The sequence below is a fragment of the Thunnus thynnus genome, chromosome 18 (assembly GCF_963924715.1).
Source record: "Thunnus thynnus chromosome 18, fThuThy2.1, whole genome shotgun sequence".
NCBI classification, from domain to species: Eukaryota; Metazoa; Chordata; class Actinopteri; order Scombriformes; family Scombridae; genus Thunnus; species Thunnus thynnus.
This window is the reverse complement of record NC_089534.1, coordinates 19,531,911-19,550,409: the sequence shown is the minus strand read 5'-3', so window position 1 is coordinate 19,550,409 and position 18,499 is coordinate 19,531,911. Positions and strand designations below refer to the sequence as shown.

Genomic DNA, 18,499 nt, shown 5'->3' with positions numbered 1-18,499 from the left:
CCTGCTGAACTGAGCTTTCAGAGTCTGTGCATGTCTTTCAGTTCATCTACTTCCACAAATTTTGAGTGGTAATCTACTAGTAGGATGTACTGTTTGCCTTCAAACTCAAACAGATCTGATGCTACTTTCTCAAATGGTAGCTCTGGCGTTTCTGTTGGTCTGAGTGGTTGTCTGGGCAGTTTGTTCTGGAAATCAGCACACTTGCTGCAGTTTCTGACCACTTCTTCGATTTCAGCACTCATGCCTGGCCAGCACTTCACGGGCTCGCTTTTTGCTCTTCACCATTCCTAAGTGAGATTGGTGTATAAGCCTTAGCATGTGCTCTCGCATGGTGGGGGGCACTACTATATGTAGTCCTTTGTAGACAAATCCCTCAGATAACACGAGCTGGCTTTTCGAGTCCCAATACGGCTGAACAGGAATGGGCACTTCCCATCTGTGTTCTGGCCAACTGTGCTGAATTGTCTGCTAGAGACAGCTTAGCTCTTTTTTTCGTGCACTCCTGAAGTTCTGTGCACTTCTGGTTGCTAACTGCAACAAAGTTGAGCATAGAGACACACTCTAGGTCATCCATCTCTGACATGCTCTCTGGAAGCTGTGCTCTGGACAGCGTGTCAGGCAGCTCCATGTCCTTTCCTCTCCTGTACCGGACTGTTAAGTCATACCATTGCAGTCGAAGACACATTCTCTGGATGCGCATAGGGGTAGACAGTAATGATTTCTTAAAGATATCTTCAAGAGGCTTGTGGTCATTGTATACTGTGACGTGTGTTCCAAATATGTAGTTGTGAAACTTAACACAGGCATGCACAATGGAGAGCATCTCCTTTTCAATTTGCGCATATGGCGTTTCTGCATCAGTCAGTGACCTCGATGAGAAAGCAACAGGCTGGCTGTCCTGCAGCAGGACAGCTCCTAATCTACTGCTGCTGGCATCACAGTATATTTCGACAGGCTTTGCTGGATCAAAAAACTTAAGTACTGGAGGATGTGTGCACAACCCCTTGAGTTTATCAAAGGCTTGTTGCTGTGCTGGCTGCTACGCAAACTCTACATCATTCTTGAGGACCTGACGCAGAGGAGCATCTTCACTGAGGTTTGGTATGAACTTCGACAGGTAAGTTACAAAGCCTAAAAAGCGGCGGACACCATCTTTGTCTGTTGGCAGCGACATGCACTGTACTGCTTCAACTTTTGCTGGGTCTGGTTTCAGACGACCAGCCATTATTAAATGTCCCACATATGGCACTGATGCTTGACGGATGTGATATTTGTTAAAGTTGAGCCTCAGATTGTAGCTTGTTGCTCTCTTGACTACTCTGTGTAGGATTGCATCATGCTCCTCCACCGTGGGGGCCGCTATGAGAATATCATCCATCACACTTACAGTCCCTGCAATACCCTTGAGCATTTCGTCCATGATGTGTTGGGAAATTTCTGGTGCACATTTCAGTCCAAATGGGAGTCTCAGCCATCTGTACCTTCCAATCGGAGTATTGAAGGTCATAAGAAAGGATGATGCTTCATCCAGTGCTATCTGTAGAAATCCTGACTTAGCATCCAAGACTGAAAATACTTTGGCACCAGGCATTGTGGAAACAACCTCTTCTATGGTGCGCATGGGGTGGTGCTCCCTCTTTATAACCTAATTTAAATCACTTGGATCTATGCAGATTCTTATCTTGCCATTACGCACTGTGGCTACCATAGAACTCACCCACTCTGTAGGTTGGTCAACTTTAATGATGTGGCCATCTTTCTCCATCTCATGTAGTTTCTCATGTAGCTTAAAGACAGAACAGACGGCAGCTGCAGAAGGTGAAGCGCTGTGTGAACTAGCCCTGTTAAACACAATATATTACAGTGTCATCTCATATTCCCTTTAAAAGCAAGGTGCGCTTGCACCTTGGCAGATTGCTATTATAATGACGCATTTGCCAAGAAGTAAGAAGGAGCGCTTCGCTGCAGAGGAACCGAATCTGCTTGTGCACAAAGTGAAAGTGTATGACCCATTACAAGCACAATGGCCCCTGCTGCTCCTGGACCCTCCCGTGGCCAGTCCCGGACCACCAGTTTAAGACCCTGTTCATTAATTTGTTGCAAATTTCTTTTTTTTTTTTTTTTTAAAAAGTTTATTTATTATTTTAATTACAGATTTGGTTCTCTTTAAAATCGTTTTGTTCAGTAATGGAATAACAGGTAAAATCACTGGGGTTTTGATTGCTTAGGGTATGGAAACCTTATCATTGTAAACTCAAAAATGTCAAAGAATATTTGTTAAATATTGTTCAGAAATTAAATAATTAATCTTAATCATGTAAAAAAATCATCATACACAGTTGTTAGGACAAGATCAGTTCTCTGAGGTGCTGATCCCGCTGCTGGCAGCAGCTAGAAGCTGTGCAGATTTATTTCCCTCTTTAGTTTAATCATTGTTTTCACCTCATTTATTTCCCCATGTGTTCCTCATGTTATCATGTATTGATGAAGCAGGAAAGTTGATCCGTGTCTGATCTGTTGTTGAAATCTGATTGCTGGGGCTTGACAGACACCCTCAACCTGACAGGTCTGTTTAAATACTTCCGTGTATTGCCACAATTTGGTCAAATAATTAGACACTTTCATCCGTCATTACTGTGATTAGCTAATTCTGATATATATTATGACTAACAATTATGACATGTATTTTTTAAAATATGTTGATGTACACAATAATAATCTTTCACATTGTAATCCTTTTATATGTAATCTTTCGTTTGTGTGCTGCTGCGCATCCTGTGTGTGTAACAAGCAGAATGTACGTTGTGCACCCGCCTATGTAGGTGCATATTACTGTCTTCATAATACGCCCTTAAAATAACAGTGAAACACTGCGCCATTGACTTCAGACCAGGTCTTTGTTGGTCAATTGTGTAATTTCTTTCTGCTGCCTCAAGATAGCAATGAGCCAAAAATGCCTGACCACACCTCATTTTAAGATCAACATGCCCATGGAGGCTCAGATGGGCACGAGTGCATTTGCTATTTAAGCAACATGGGCACTGGATGGGAAAATGATAACTGCGTCGGTCTTAAACTAGTAAAGACACTTGCGTCTTGGTACCGCTTTGCACCGGGCATAAGATAGGAGCCTATAGAGTAACAGCAGGTAACCACTAACCTGAAAAAAAATGGTATGAAATATACTATATCTATTTTTGACAAGAATCAGGTAAGACATACATACTAACATACTGAATGCAAGTTTTTAAAAGATGTATCTGGATGTATCTCAAACATATATGGTCAAATGAAGAGTTGATATGCCAAAGCTGCACAATGATTAATTAGCTATTTCAAAATGTTTCAATCTTTGTCTGGCTCTACATCAAAACACACACAGAGATAGACAATCATGAGACAGGTTTTTTATTTAATAACCAATAAATAAATTAAAATGTTACATTAATGTTAGAAAGTCCCAAGTCTTGTGACCTGTTTAAAGTTTGAATTAAGTTTCTACGTGAATGATTAGCTAAATGATTTGGAGGATGTTGAAAATGAGTGCGTGTGAATGTTTTTGCTAATTGACGTCCATTATAACTAAGGTTCAAACAAAGTTGAATATTGTGAAAAGTTTTCAGTTTGTAGCTTAAAGTATGAATGAGTAGTTAAGAGTTGAAAATGCATGAAAGTGTGAAAATAGGTACATTTTGAACATTCCGCCCATACATTTGAATGGAGCAAATTGCTGAAAAACAGTGAATATTTCAGAAAGTATGATGGGTAGGAATGAGAAGAGTAATAATGGCCTAATTGGGCTGAATGTATTGATGTTTGAATGACATTTCAACCACGTTTACAAAATAGGATGCTAACAGTGTTAGCTAACTAATGTTAGCATTATCGCTCATCAACTGGTGGTTTTACAGGTTAGTTACACTGCCTAACAACAATGAACACAGATGTTACTTCTCAATTCAAGCAAGCATGCTGATTGATTTGGAAGTTAAAAACATTAGAAACAAGGACTTACCAGAACAGTTCATGTCTTCATGGAGCTGTATCTCTGATCTCCAGGGCCAGAGCAACATTGTTGCTGCAGGCGGAGCTGATGAGGCAGAGAGCCTCACACGGTCCTGGCTTCAACATCTCATCCTGAACTTCATCATATTGCCAATAACATAACCCTCCTATTTAAAATGAGCCCACACACAACAATGTTCTTCCGTTACAGAGGCAGCAGTGAAGTCCATCTCCTCAATGGTGTCACCAACTATCTTCGGTGAAAAGTAGCTAAAGTCTGCAGGAAAGGTCACTAGATGTCACTAGATGACATCACATGCTAATTTAAGCTATGACATCATGACATAATTACATACATGCAAAGTTTTTAAAGAATGTAAAGAAAAATAAGTTAAATTAAACTAAACATTCTGTAACTAGCTATTTCATTAGCTATTTTTCTTTTCAAGCAACTGCTCACTGTACATCTAAATCTACCTCTAATAATATTTATGCAGGCTGTTGTATCAACTCTAACTTAAGTATCATGAATAGAGAGATGATCATGCACTGGAATAAATTCATTATTTTTTAACTCTGTCTATTCTGTCAAAACAAAATCAAACTTACATAGTAAAGTTAAATAATTTAGAATAAAAACAATGAGGATCAATGATTTTCACATTCAGAGCTCACAGCTCTGTCTGGCTGAAGATTGGTCCACTGAACTTGCTGCTGCTCTTTCCCACCCACAGAACAGTTAATCCAGAGAGCCACATTAGCTCTCATTCACTGAGTAATGCTGGCAACTCCCTTCAAGGAGAGGAGTTAAGGTCCGTTCAAAAAGTTGTTAGATTTGTTGCTAGCCGCTTTTTTTGAAAAAAAAAAAAGTCGCTAAAGGGGTCTGAAAAGTCACTAAATCTAGCAACAAAGTAATTAAGTTGGCAATACTGTTCTTCACCTGCAAGAAATCTAGCTGCTGCTTTTCCTGCGAGGAAAGTGGACTTCAGGTCCTGACAGGCTGGAATTAGTCCAGCCTGCACAAACACAATTAGCTACTCACAACGATGAAAAATGATAAAATGCAAAAAACTAGTGAAATATATAAATACTAATTCACTAAATGATAACCACTCAGACTCATTAATACTTAGTAGCACACAGTGTACTGCAGCTGGGACAGGAAGAGTTACTCCCTTATGTGACCTAATATGACACATTGAAAAACAAGCTTGTTTTAAAGGTGCTGCTCAAAATGCTAACTTTTCTGTCTTCATTTCTGCCTTTATGTCTTGTTAAACTAATAAAATCATACCTTATCCTTTCACAGGATAATTTTTATGATACACGAACCATAAATCCAATAAAATATTCAACCTGCAAGTTGCTCTTAACTGTTACGTAGGGGTCCAGATCTGACCCCAGTTGTTTGGGGCAACTGTTACTGTCAAACCCTAAAAATTTAAGAAATATTCTACAGGCCTTCTGCAAATACACACACCACAGCCAGAGATTAAATCAATTCATTTGGCACAACATCAGGTCCATTCTCCAAAACAATTTCACTAATCCTTCTGCTTTGGGCCCCTTGAGGATGACTGTTTTACTGCTGGTATGTTTGACTCAGTCTTGGCTACTCTGGAAGTTTATCCGCTTCCAGCTGAGGTGCAGAGGGAGTTCAGACACAAACAGGCTCTTTGCAGGAGGGCTGCTGCAAAACAACCATTTCCACTCAAACATGTGTCATAATACACCGACTAAATAAAAAAACTAAATAGTTACAGAAAATTGCAGCAACAACTGTGTCAGGTTTTTTTCAACCCAGATTCATTATCATAATTTTTCTTGTCCCATTCCTCTCTCATTCCTCGCTGCTTTCTTGATTTGTCCTGATCACATTGAATGACTGATATGTCCTGTGTTCGTAGAGATTCTGACCTGACCTCTGTTTCTCCCCACTAGTTGGGCACTGTGAAAACAGAGTTCTTAAAGCTGAGAATGGAGCCTCTCCCTGGACCAAAAAACTCAAATCCCCATAAGATAACATACTGACTGGCCTGAACAGCGGCCTTAGCCCAGGCTAAGGTTTCTCATCAGCACAACGAGGAAGCTGGTGGCCACTGGCCACCAAGCTTCTGGTTGAGTATGTCCTGAGATGTTACATGGACTCAGCCACTACAGACTTTGGCTTGAATGCTGGAAAATTAAATCCAAGGAAATCTCATGAGTCCAACAGACATTTACTCTCGTCATATCAATATTTTTTATACATCTACACGGCCTGCTAGCACACCCCAAGGAGCACCATTGTATACAGAATGATTGAAATGTAAAGTGAACACAGTATGCGGCACACATGTTACTGTATGTCAACGTTGAATGTGTTGATGCATATCCTCATACATAAGTACTGTATTGGTTGTAGTGTTGTCTGGTGTCGCAGCTGTTTTCAGCACTCTGCCATTAACCCAGCTTTGTTTTCTTGTCTGGTCCATTGGAGCAGAGAAATGTTACTGATGATATGGTATGATATGAGCTTATTGTATGCTGGCCTTAACCCTTAAACAGGCAACATGCACCAGGAGATACATAATCTCTAAAATCCTATTAGGGGCATGATGGAAGGTTTTCACCCGATCAAGTTATCATTTACCAAAGCGCAATACACGACACACACCCCTAACCCCAACCTATGGGCGCATGGGGCCCATAGAGCATGCACAGTATGTTTTCATCCAGGTAAGTTGTTTACAGCGGGAAATGGCTTTTTTGGCTTCATGCGCCACTGAGCAACTTTCATAGGAATGAATGGAGCCCTGCCTCTGACGCTATATCCAGTTCTCTTTACACTTCCATGCTCTAACCCATATGTCTGCTTTTTGACATGTGGTGTCAGTTGAGTGGGCATTTGTAGATATAAAGGGCTCATTCTTTGGTAACAAAAACACAACGATTCTTATTTTCATAGGATTATACACTAATTAAAACATACTTATGAATATTATATTCCATTTCTGCCAAGTCCATTCTGCTAGATGCCACTAAATTCTAATCTCTGCACCTTTAAGGATATTAATGGATTGTCGAGTCAACAGAGCATCACATAACTCTTATATACTGCCTATACTACAAACAGGATTAACTTGATGCCAAGAAAGAGGTTACACTCTTTTCACAGAATTGAGATGTATGTATACAATTTGCTGTAGAAAGTAGAACAATATGTAGAAATTTGTTTGGGGTTATCACATACATCATTGCCAGTTCTAAGTTGTTGGATAGAATTAATTTGAGTGAAATTTTTCTAATCTAAAAAATATGCAAAATTTTTTCCCCATCTTTAATCCATTCTAATAAAGGCACCCTCCACTTCAAGCCTCTACATACAGCTTATTCCGATATTCATCAAGAGTTTCTTTTTCATTTATTTTTCATTTATTTATTTCATTTATACATCATTATTTCACACAAAACCCCTCGTATTGTAACAAATTTCCATTATCATCCATAAAATGAGCAACAGTCAAAATCCCTTTGGATATCCATTCCTCTATGTACACAGATTTGCTACTAAGCAATATGTGTATGTTGTTCCACACTGGTTTCTTATGTGGTGTGAAGTTATGTTTATATCCATAGAGAAGGACTTGCTGATGGACGCACCTTAGAGGGCACTTTATCATATTGCCGGGGCACCTCAGAGGGCACATTATCATAAAATGAAAAAACAGTTAAAACCATAAAGTACAACTTAGCAAACTTAGCAAACTGTCTCTCTTTGGAGGCAGCCAAGATATTTATGCATGCTGTGATTCTTTCCCATATGTCTTCTTGCATCACATGTTGGGGGCAGGCTGGAGAAACTGTCATTAGACCTCTTGAGTCCTTATACAAACAAACTCTAAAAACTCTGGACAGAAAGCCAATGCATTTCCGTCACTGTAGGGTACTGGAGAAATAAAATTTACAGAGCTTTGAGAATTTTAGATTATTCTCAAATTTGTGCCTTGTTTATAACATTTTCAATGGTTTTGCTCCTCTTCCACTTTGTGACTTTGTGTACACTCACTCAGTAAATTCTATTAGATCTTCCAGAATATCCTCTCAATGAGATTGTACCATATCTGTAACACAGATACACAGACACAACTCAGTGGAATTCCCTACCTGATGATATGAAGAGCTGCAGTTCCATCAGTATGTTTAAAACCAAAGTAAAAAGTCTGCTAAAACCCACTCAGCTCTGCAACCACTGACTCTACATCCTATCTCATGGTCTTCTCATGAACACAAATAATCTTGCTTTTAATTTGATGAGCATACATTATTAATTTCTAGTTGATATTGTGGGTGCATGTGATGTGCTATTTTGTGTAGCTTTGTATTATGTGTCCTGTGTGTTTTTTGCTTTGTACTGTTTGTTATTTTTCAGTTATATATTTTAATTGTGACCTGCCAAAGGGACGAAAGCAAATTAGCTATAAGCTAACTCTGCTATAGCACATCAAATGGTAACATTTATGTCAAACACTGTACATGGTCCCAATAAATAAATAGGACAAATCTTTATACTGTGGAGGCATTTTATCACACTGTGGGGGAGCCTTAGAGGGCATTTTATCATACTCCCTGAGTCCACCAGTGCCTTCAACAATGTCATTACACTGCAATTTTCCTAATCTGGGAGACCATCTATCTTTCCACTCATCTGGTGTCATGTTCCAGTCACCTCCTATTAAGATATAATCAGTTCACACACATATTCATATGCTGATGGCAGAGGCTTTCATGCAAGGTGCCATCCTGCTCATCAGGACCTAATCTAATGCTCATTCACACACTCACACACCCTGCTGGTGCAGCCATCGGGAGCTATTCAGGGTTCAGTATCTCGCCCAAGGACACTTCGACATGTGGAAAAGGAGGTGCCAGGGATCGAAGCACAGAGTGGACAACCCGCTCTACTTCCTGAGCCACAGCCGCCCCAAAGGGAAGAAACATGGATGCAATGCAAGTGTGGCCAAAGATGGATAAGAGAGGGAAAGTTTCACAACTACGCCACCTGGGGAATTGTACCACAGGAAATACACTGATGAGTACCCTTAATAATAAGAGGTCACACAGATTTGCCACACTGAGAGGACGGGAGACGGACTTCCAAGCATACAAGCATTAGCAAAACACTAAAAGATCGCAAGCTTTTCCCCACAGCAGAAAAAAAAGTTCTCTCCCCTATTTTCAAATGTACATCGCTTTGGATAAAAGCGTCTGCTAAATTAAAATTATAAATTGTAAACTGCAAATTTTATATTCTGTATTGCGCACTGCAGAGTTTATTTTCAGCTTATCACAAGTGTTCATCTTCTGTGGAAATGTTGACAGTGTCGAGGTAGCAGGAATCACCTTGTATCTCCCTGGTCCCCTTAGTGGGTGTGTGTGTGTGTATTTATGTGTCTCTGTACATATGTGTGTACATACAGTAGACTGTAAGGATTTGCAGGAGCTTGTGTGGGTGCAGGCTCACATTGGGAGCATTTGATGTTGACGGAAACATGGCAGAGGTGTGATTTAGGGCAGAGATTGAGCTTGCAAGGACAATAAACCTGCAAATATTAGAAAGACAAAGTGCTATTACAGTAATAGAAAGGAAGCTATAGGTTAAAGAAGAAAAGGCAAATCAAAACCAAATGTACCTTTTACAATCGTGCTTGCATGTAAACTTTGATACAGAACTCAGACACTGACTTATGCTTTCCCACATTCCCATATTGCTGTTGCACTACACTGCTGTCTATATCTCATAGAAAACCATAACTTCATGTAAGCCTATGAGCTTGTTAGTAAAACCTTCAGCTGGGTAGAGTTGTTATGGGTGGAACATAATGACATAATGAAAAGAAATTTGCTGTTTATTAGTAATTTTATTGCTGCTGATTTGATCCTTACAGTAGTCATATAAGATAATGATTCCATAATCACTAAGAAGAAAAGATAGACTGATAAAGCATGGAAGACATTGTGAAGTGTCAGGCAGGAAAAGCACAGGTGCAAACAAAAAAACGAATAATTGCTGAATTCCATTTGACTGCTTTGGATTCAGGGTCCTGGTATTGTGCATGCTGGCGCACTGTCACATCATCATGACATCATAATGGGAAGCTCGAATACAACGGAGCCATCATTAATGTTATTTGTAACACCTGTGCTTTTGCTATAAGTCAAAATACCTGCTGTGAAAAAGGCTGATATTTCTTTCATCAGGCACAGTTAAAAACAACATCAGAAAAGAAAAAAAACATCTGATGAAAATTAAAGTAATAAGAATCTGAATTTCTTCTCTCCCCATCGTTATCAGGCAGGGCTTAATGTTTGCATGGGCACCCAAACCGAACTTTGTAGTCGTGGCAAGTGCCAGATTTCTGGTCCTCTTTGCGGCAAACAAATCCCTGAGTTGGGTTGTAACTGAAAAATGATTCCAAGAGATAAGTAAGTCAGTATGCTATTCAGCGCAAAATGTTTTTTTATTTGTTTAAAAATATTCAAACAAGAAGGTAACGAGGTACATTGCTAAAACCATAAATTATTGTTTGAATATGACAACAACATGATCTATTTTGTAAAAATACTGTTACTGTTTTTTTAAAATTACTTCATGTAAACTTTTACATTCTTTCCCTATAAGGCAACTTACAGATGGAAGATCTCCCCTGTAGAGATGGCTGGGGTCAGTGTATCGGTGGTAACAGCTTCTATGTGCAGAGGGAAGTCGCAAATTTGTTCTGGGTACTGGTTCTTCAGAGCTCTCAAAGTCTCCCAGTCCCCAGTTCCACTGGGATTGTCACGGTCATACCACTTGGTCCAGCATACTGCAGGGAGCAATAAAAAAAGAGAAACAGGCTTACTGGTGGGAAACTGCCGAGCCAAAGCACCATCCTAAATGAATGCTTACGCACACAAACAATGAAAGAGAAGGAGAAATCCAATGTGCATTTGCAACATAAAGAACGTGCTCATACAGTACCTCCTCCACCGCAGAAAGGGGGATGACAGCTGAAACGAACACGATAATCATTACACATCCTTGTGGGTTGGTCCTGGTTTTTGCAGATGAATCCTACAGATGGGTCTGATCAGAAAGAGGAAACACAGAGTTATACTTACTGAAATAAACTGCTTGCATTTTATTGCATGGACTGCCAGATACGTGTGGAATAAAACACAATGAATAGTTAAACATTTTGTTGATTGTTTTAAGACATTTTGGATATTACACATGCAATGTTGTGACTGACAAATGAGAGGATAGTCTCTAAATAGGAGAGAATTAGACCCAATTTTCAATTAACATAAATGTGTATATTGCATCCTTTTAATAATTGTTCAGTTGCATAAAATGTGTTGTGTGCTGTGTACGCTGTGTTATCCTGATGCTCAGTGGGTACCAAGTACAAAATAAAATACAGTAGAATAGAATGTGAAAAGTACAAAAAAACAACATTAATGCAACACATTCAGTAGATCAATACGAAAAATATGAATCACTTCATGAAACACATTCAAATTATTCATCCTGGTACCGTACTTACTGAGTGTTGAGATCACCTGCCTGAGCCACACTGAGACCAGAAAGAGTTTGGGCCTCGATATCCACTGGTTTAGGGCAGATCTTTCCTGGGTTCTCCTTACGAAGATTGTAGAGGATCTCCCAGTCTCCAGTTCCACTGGGATCATCTCTATCAAACCAGTCTGTCCAGCATTCTGGACAAATGTATTCAAATTGACAATTTGCAATAGACATTTGAAATCTTTCTACAATTGCACATATTGTACTCTGTTCTAGATGAGCATCAAATGTCAAAAAACAAAAATAGATGCAATGTAATTGTAAAAACAAAAGGTGTAATCAGCTTGCAAATGTGGGTGGGATAGAGTTTTTTTTTTTTTTTTTTTTTTTAAAAAGAGTATTAGACCTTTCCATACACAGTGATCCACAGAATGGTTTAGTCTGTACTTTAAATGTCAAGATAACCACCTAAAGGAATCTCTAACCTTCCTTCACAGTAGGGGGACCGCATGAAAGACCTGCTCCTGTGTGAAAAAAGAAAAAGATATATTTTTAACACTCTAAATTTTACTTTCCAACTATGTTACAAGAACCTGATAGAAAAACAGAAACAAAAACATCAAAAACACAGTGGTGCAGGTGTTAAAAATATCTGATTTAATATTAAATGAATATTCAGTTTTCTCATGTAACAATAAGAGGTTTGTCGTGCTTGTCTTAAAAGCTTCATGATCAGATGAAGACATGAAAAGCTGGTTACAAGGTGTGAATTTTACTAAACTACAGTGAAGGGCCTGCTGGTGGCTTTCTAGTAAAGATAATCATACAGATGTTGTATTTTGTGTGTATTTCTGATAGATATTGAAGAGTAGTAAGAATTGAACATATGATCATTGTTGTTATTGAGATGGACCTACCAATAAGCAATCCTGCAACAATGGCAACACTTAACTATTAGAGAAATTAGAAAATGGAAAAGGTCAGGATCACAGAACAGAACATACTGTGTATATAGAACTTGTAAATGTATATAGAAAATATACAAAAAACCCTGTATATTTACATTGAAAAATTTGGACTTATAATACAAAAGGTTACACATTACCAATTTGATCATGACTGCAAATAGTGAGACACCTGTTGGGGTAGTAATTTGCATTATAAATCTTAATAGATAAAAAATATGTTCACAACATTTATTGAGATGTACATATGAATAAGAATAAGAACAAGAATAATGATGAATCATACAAAAAATGCAGCTCAAAGTGCCCTACAACAAAATAAATTACTTTAAGTGTGGCTTAAGTGCCTTACATCAACAAAGACATAAAAGAAATAAAATGAACATAAAAATATGTAAATGAACATAAGATGGAAAATAAACCCCTTTGATAATGTTAATAAACATAAGATAAAATAAAGTGAAATACGATACATAGAATTCTTATTTCAGTGGTGGTAATTTGAGACTTAATAAATTAAACCCAGAAATATTCACCATGTGTACACAATATGTAAGTCGGCGCCTAGGTCTCTGAAACCATAAGCGTACCAGAAACTCCCTTTTCCCGATGGACACAGACTCACCACCAGTCTTGATTAACTGAAATAAGCCTCTTTCAGTTTACCCCAGAATACTTCCCATAAGTTTAACCTCACTGTGGGTCTTATCTGTGTAGGGTGCAACCCAAAGCTGCCCCAGATAAAAAACACCCTTAGTGGTGCTGTGGGGTTAAAACACACACTACAGTCTTTTTTTTCTCTAACCTACCAACCACAGACCTCAGTACTCATGTAACATAAGATGGAAAATAAAATACATAGAATGCGTACTTCAGTGGTGGTAATTTGAGACTTAATGAGTGAAAGTATTTTGCCATGTGTACACAATCTGTAAATCTTTCACCTAAGTCTCTGAAGCCATAAGCAGTTATGGCAAGGAAGTTAAACCTTTATACCTGGAGAAAACATAAATTGTAGACAATATTGTTAGACCTCACTTGTTTTTAAGAGTCTTATGGTAAATATAAGTAAAGCAACAAGCAGTCTGGCTGAATCAGAGATTACATGAAATTTCTCTACAAAAACAAAAAAGACTCACCTCACCCACAGGACCTCTCAGTAGATTTGAATGTTACTCTGAACTTCTGGCTGGCTTAATGAACCTCTCTCCTGTCTCTCTCCACCTAAATATACTGCTTTATCACAATCTGGAAGATATCCAATAACTGACACCATGTAAATAGTTACACTCACTGGAATTGTGTGTTGTTTAACACACCCAAAGACATCAATTCCCTATTCAAAAACACAGCTTTGTTTGCTTTGTACTGTTTGTTGTACTGTTGTATGTTTTGATTGTGGGGGACTACGGATGCAAATTAGCTTCAAGCTAACTCCGGTGCAGTGCATCTTTAATGTTTAAAACTGCACACTGTCCCAATCAATAAATCAAATCAAATTTATCTATCTATCTATCTATCTAGTAACTGTACTGACAGCAGTGTTGTGGTTTCTAACAAAGAGATTTTAACAACATATTTTTAAATGAAAAATGTATTGACAGTTAACGTACAAAGAGGCTGTTAAGGATTAAATCTGATCAAAGACTTTGACAAAGGTTTTTGCAGGAATGTGGGCCTAAACAACTTGTTTTTGCCAGTTTGGGTATATGATCTGGTCAACCACCAAATACATATTTGTGTTCTATTGAACCTCTCAGCTCTTTTTACAGTAAAGGAGCTGATATGCTTTAGTCAGGGATTGATTAAAAATTGAATTAATTCCAATTTGTAGACATATGCAGCATGTGACATGGGGTGGCAGGTAGATGTTACTTTATTTTTAGAAGTAACAAGCACAAAATTGTTAAATGTATGTCTTTGTGGGGATGCTTGATGAAAATTACTTGGAAACCTCTGTTAGAAGTCTCAGGTCAATACAAGCCTTGTCATGCCAGACAGACTTTTCAGCAGTGCACCTTTAGTAATCAGCTCCTAGTCACAAATTACAATGCCTGAAGGGAGAACTGACAATATTATAAATGTTATATTTCCTTAAAATGCTTAGATTCTTACTCTCTTGCCATCCCCTCTGTGCACTCACAAACACATACACATACACACATACATACTTTTTTTATACTCAGATGACCAGCCTCTTCAGGTTGCATTCAGACAGGTTAACTGAAATATGTTTCTTATTACCATCTCATCTCATTTTTCCGGTAACCACTAAGATGGCCATACATTCATTCAGCCTCAGTACAATGTCGCCACACTATCACCAGGTATGCAGTGCAGCGATGAAGGTGCCCACTGCCCCAATGTTGCTGCTGTAAACATTTTATATTTAAGCAATAGCTCACTCCAGGCACCCCTTTGCTATGATATAATCACAATATGTGACTGCCTGGAATGAGCTATTGCTTTTATAAAATATGAAAGTTATATACACACTCCAATTTCAAACCATTTTTATTAAAATGTTCATAAAGCATTCATAAAGGATTGTTCTTACAGAAATAGCCCCCCCAGTTGCCTGCACACAGTTCAAGGTGGTTGCTATGCAACATACTAGCTCATTTTATTTATCTTTTTTATATCTCTTATTTTATCTTTTTTTTTTTTATCACAAACTGATTCCATCATTTGGCTATTTATTTATATTAATTTGTATGTTGCCATTTATTGTGCAACCACTGAAAAACTGTCCAGCATCTGTAGGATAACTTAAACTACTGGTAGACTTGCATTTTTTGTTAAGTGGAGGTGTGTCGCTTAGCGTGGCAAGGATGTTGCTCCACTTTCTCCGGTCACAAAGTAGAGGTTTCACACTTGTGGCCACCTACAGCTATTATCTCTCTTGTGTCAAGACCCATATCAGATAGTTTCTGAACCGTGGTGCTGCAGAGGCAGTGGTTAGTGTATTTCTTCTGCCTTCCTGCTTGCTTGCATATTCTGGGTAACATTGTGTACCTGTAAAACAAAGCAAATGACAGTTTTTACATTTGGGCTGTACCTTGGGTCATTAACAGCCAGAATAGTCAATAGACAACCCTACATATATTTATATAGAGTTTTTAGGTACTCTATGGTACCCTGATCTTTGCCAAAAGGATAGGCACTAGGTCCACTTACCAAACATTGTCAACACCACAGATCACAATACATCTTCTTGGGTGAAGATAGAAGGCTGGTGTGAAGGGTAGTGCGTCCAAGGGTAGGTCAGATTTCAGTCGTGCTTATTTTTGTTCATAATAAAATGAGCATTATTCATGATAAACTGATCATGAAGAAAGACAACACATGCAAGCATGGGCACCTAGATATGATTTAAAATGGGGGAGCAAACTCGGAAAGATACAGAATTGGTGAGGGGGTCTAGGGCTCCTCCCCAAGAAAAGTAGTTTAAAACAAATTTCCTGCATTTCTACAGCACCTAAACTCTTGGATTAAGTCAAGAAACAGCCACCTGCACTAGTCTAGATTAGTTAGATTGTGGGTTCTAGGAAGACCAAGAATGCATCAAGAACAGTACAGACCGAATCACCATGACGTCGTGTTAACAACAGTTACTTCTGGGTAGACGACTAGCAGTTAATCTGAATAGCGGAGATATGTGAAATCAGCAAACTCGTTTATTTCTGTTGTTGTTTTCAGTTGTAACTGTAGTGTTTAAAGATATATAGTTAAACACAGTGGTCTAACCTATCTGATGTTTCTGCTGTGCTTATTTTATGTACTGTGCTGCTTTGCTCGCATCTTTGATAAACAAAATCTATCTAACAACGACATCTCACTGCCAGTCGGACTGACTGGTGGCTGCTGTTGTCATAGTAGGCTTTACTCATTTATACTTACTTATGCTTACTTTGAATTACTTTTACTACTTACAGCTTATACTTACTTATACTTATTTACATAAACTTCATTTATTTCTTCTCTTGCTTAAACTGACATTTATTTTTGCTCTATGCCATTAAATTGTATGTATATGAGGCAGGGGCTTTCTACCTGGAAGTTATTGTAAACAAACATATAATTGGGTGGATTAGGACAGGTAATGATTATTAGAAGAATGAAGAATTTTATATTTGAGATTATATTTATAAAAGCATTATGTAGACTAAAATGGTAGTAGGTTACCTAAAAACCCATCACTGGGAATTGCAAGAAAGTTTCAGAGCAACAGAGAGACAGTGTCACTGTAACCATAGTAACTCACTCTCAATCCTGCCTGTGTGTGTACTGTATGAAGCAAGGGGAGAAGAGAGACACTGACTGAGATTACTCTGAGCAGCATGCATAGGAATACACTACAATATAACAGATTTGTGTATATTTTTTATTTTTTGACCCCTGATGGTCTGAATAACTTGCTGCTGCATGGTGCTGCTGTTGCGCTGTGCTGCTCTGTCTTATCTGTCTGTGCGCTGTCAGTGTCCTCTTTTCGTGCCATGACGTTATCAGTTATGAATTTGGTTTTCACTGTGTTAGAAAATAGACGTGTGGCGTGAGAGCATGTGAAAAGTGTCATTTGCTGGAGTGTCATGGTCAACGTGTGACAGTTGGAAGCCCTGCAGTGTATATAATTTTTTTAATTCAAGATAATTATATCACTATAATTAAATTGTTGCTCCAGGATGTGTGACACACCTCTGATTGCAAACATGCTGTGTGTGTTTCACTCCTCCTTTGTGTGTTTAGAGGGACAGGTGACATTGTACCATTACGGATGAAAAGACTGTGCTACCATCCTCTTCTATTTCTTCATCGCCATCATCCTCCATGCAGTAGTGCAGGGGTATCTTCTGGATGTAAGCACCCATTCACTGTGACACAATTCCTAGGAAATTTCCTAGAAAGAAGCATGTAATTTTGTACTAATTTAAAAATGTAAGAACTGCCCCATTTGAATCCACATTCATCAGTAATTCATTATGGGAAACTTTATTCTCTGTATTTCTTGAATTGTATGCTACACTCATTTCTGACCTGACCTGCTGTGCACTGACTAAGAGACTCTCTGATTTTAATCTGAAATAAATAATTGTGAGCACCAATTGAACACTTTTTATAGGTGGTACCAAATTACATACTTTTTTTCAGGAAACATATTGGAAATATTTAGAAGACTATTCTGGAGTTACCTCATATCATCTCATTGCCTCACCTTACTTTAGACCTCATCCTTATCATAATACCCAACATTTGATTCCTTTGAAAGTATGAGCCTTCATGTCATTGTTTAGAAATATGGCCAGTGAGGAAGAATGAGGTTTTATTTTAGCACCATCGCCCAGCTTTCCAAAGCGTAATGAAAGGAATACTTCCTCACATGAAGGTTTTCAACAGCCAGATATAGTATTGGCTGTCTTTTCTTGTCCTAGCTATTTATGTTAGTGTGGCACTTCCTTGTGTGTGACAATAACAAGAGTCAACATGCCACCATGACTGAGTCAACTGCATTCATCTCTATTATCTGTTGTGTTGTTCATGCTGCAGAAAGTGAACCGGCGTCTTCATCTCTCCAAGAGCAAGAACACCAAATTTAATGAGTCTGGTCAACTGTGTGTGTTTCACTTGGTGTCTAGTGTGTGGGGCCTCTACATCCTCATAACAGTGAGTGTCATTTTAATGTGATAACTCATTGTATTCAGCGATAACTTTCTAGTTGAGGACATGTCACACATACTTATCAAGGATAAATAGTGTATTTCCTTTTGAGATGCACACAAATGACTGTATTGAAGGCTTTTTAAGTATCCTTCTCTCTTTCTTCTCACAGGAAGGATATCTCCTGCATCCCAGCAGCCTTTAGGAGAACTATCCCCATGTACACCTCAGGTATGACTGATGTGTATTTAGCACTGTCAGTGATATATTTACATATAAAATAAATACAAGTAGTACTGGCTAAAAGTATATGGCATGGCTTATACATAGG

General features: G+C 38.4%; 2 long non-coding RNA genes across 2 annotated transcripts; one reads left to right on the top strand and one right to left on the bottom strand.

The window, feature by feature from the left end:
- Positions 1 to 9,917: 9,917 nt before the first annotated feature.
- LOC137169526 (uncharacterized) lies at positions 9,918 to 11,134 on the bottom strand. The gene is made up of 3 exons (XR_010924478.1): positions 11,006 to 11,134; positions 10,676 to 10,850; positions 9,918 to 10,446 (listed from the first exon to the last, which is right to left on the bottom strand). It is a non-coding gene; the product is annotated as an uncharacterized lncRNA (long non-coding RNA).
- A 6,133-nt stretch (positions 11,135 to 17,267) lies between these two features.
- On the top strand, positions 17,268 to 18,401 carry LOC137169767 (uncharacterized). Its single transcript, XR_010924536.1, has 3 exons — positions 17,268 to 17,369; positions 18,058 to 18,174; positions 18,341 to 18,401. It is a non-coding gene; the product is annotated as an uncharacterized lncRNA (long non-coding RNA).
- Positions 18,402 to 18,499: the final 98 nt, after the last annotated feature.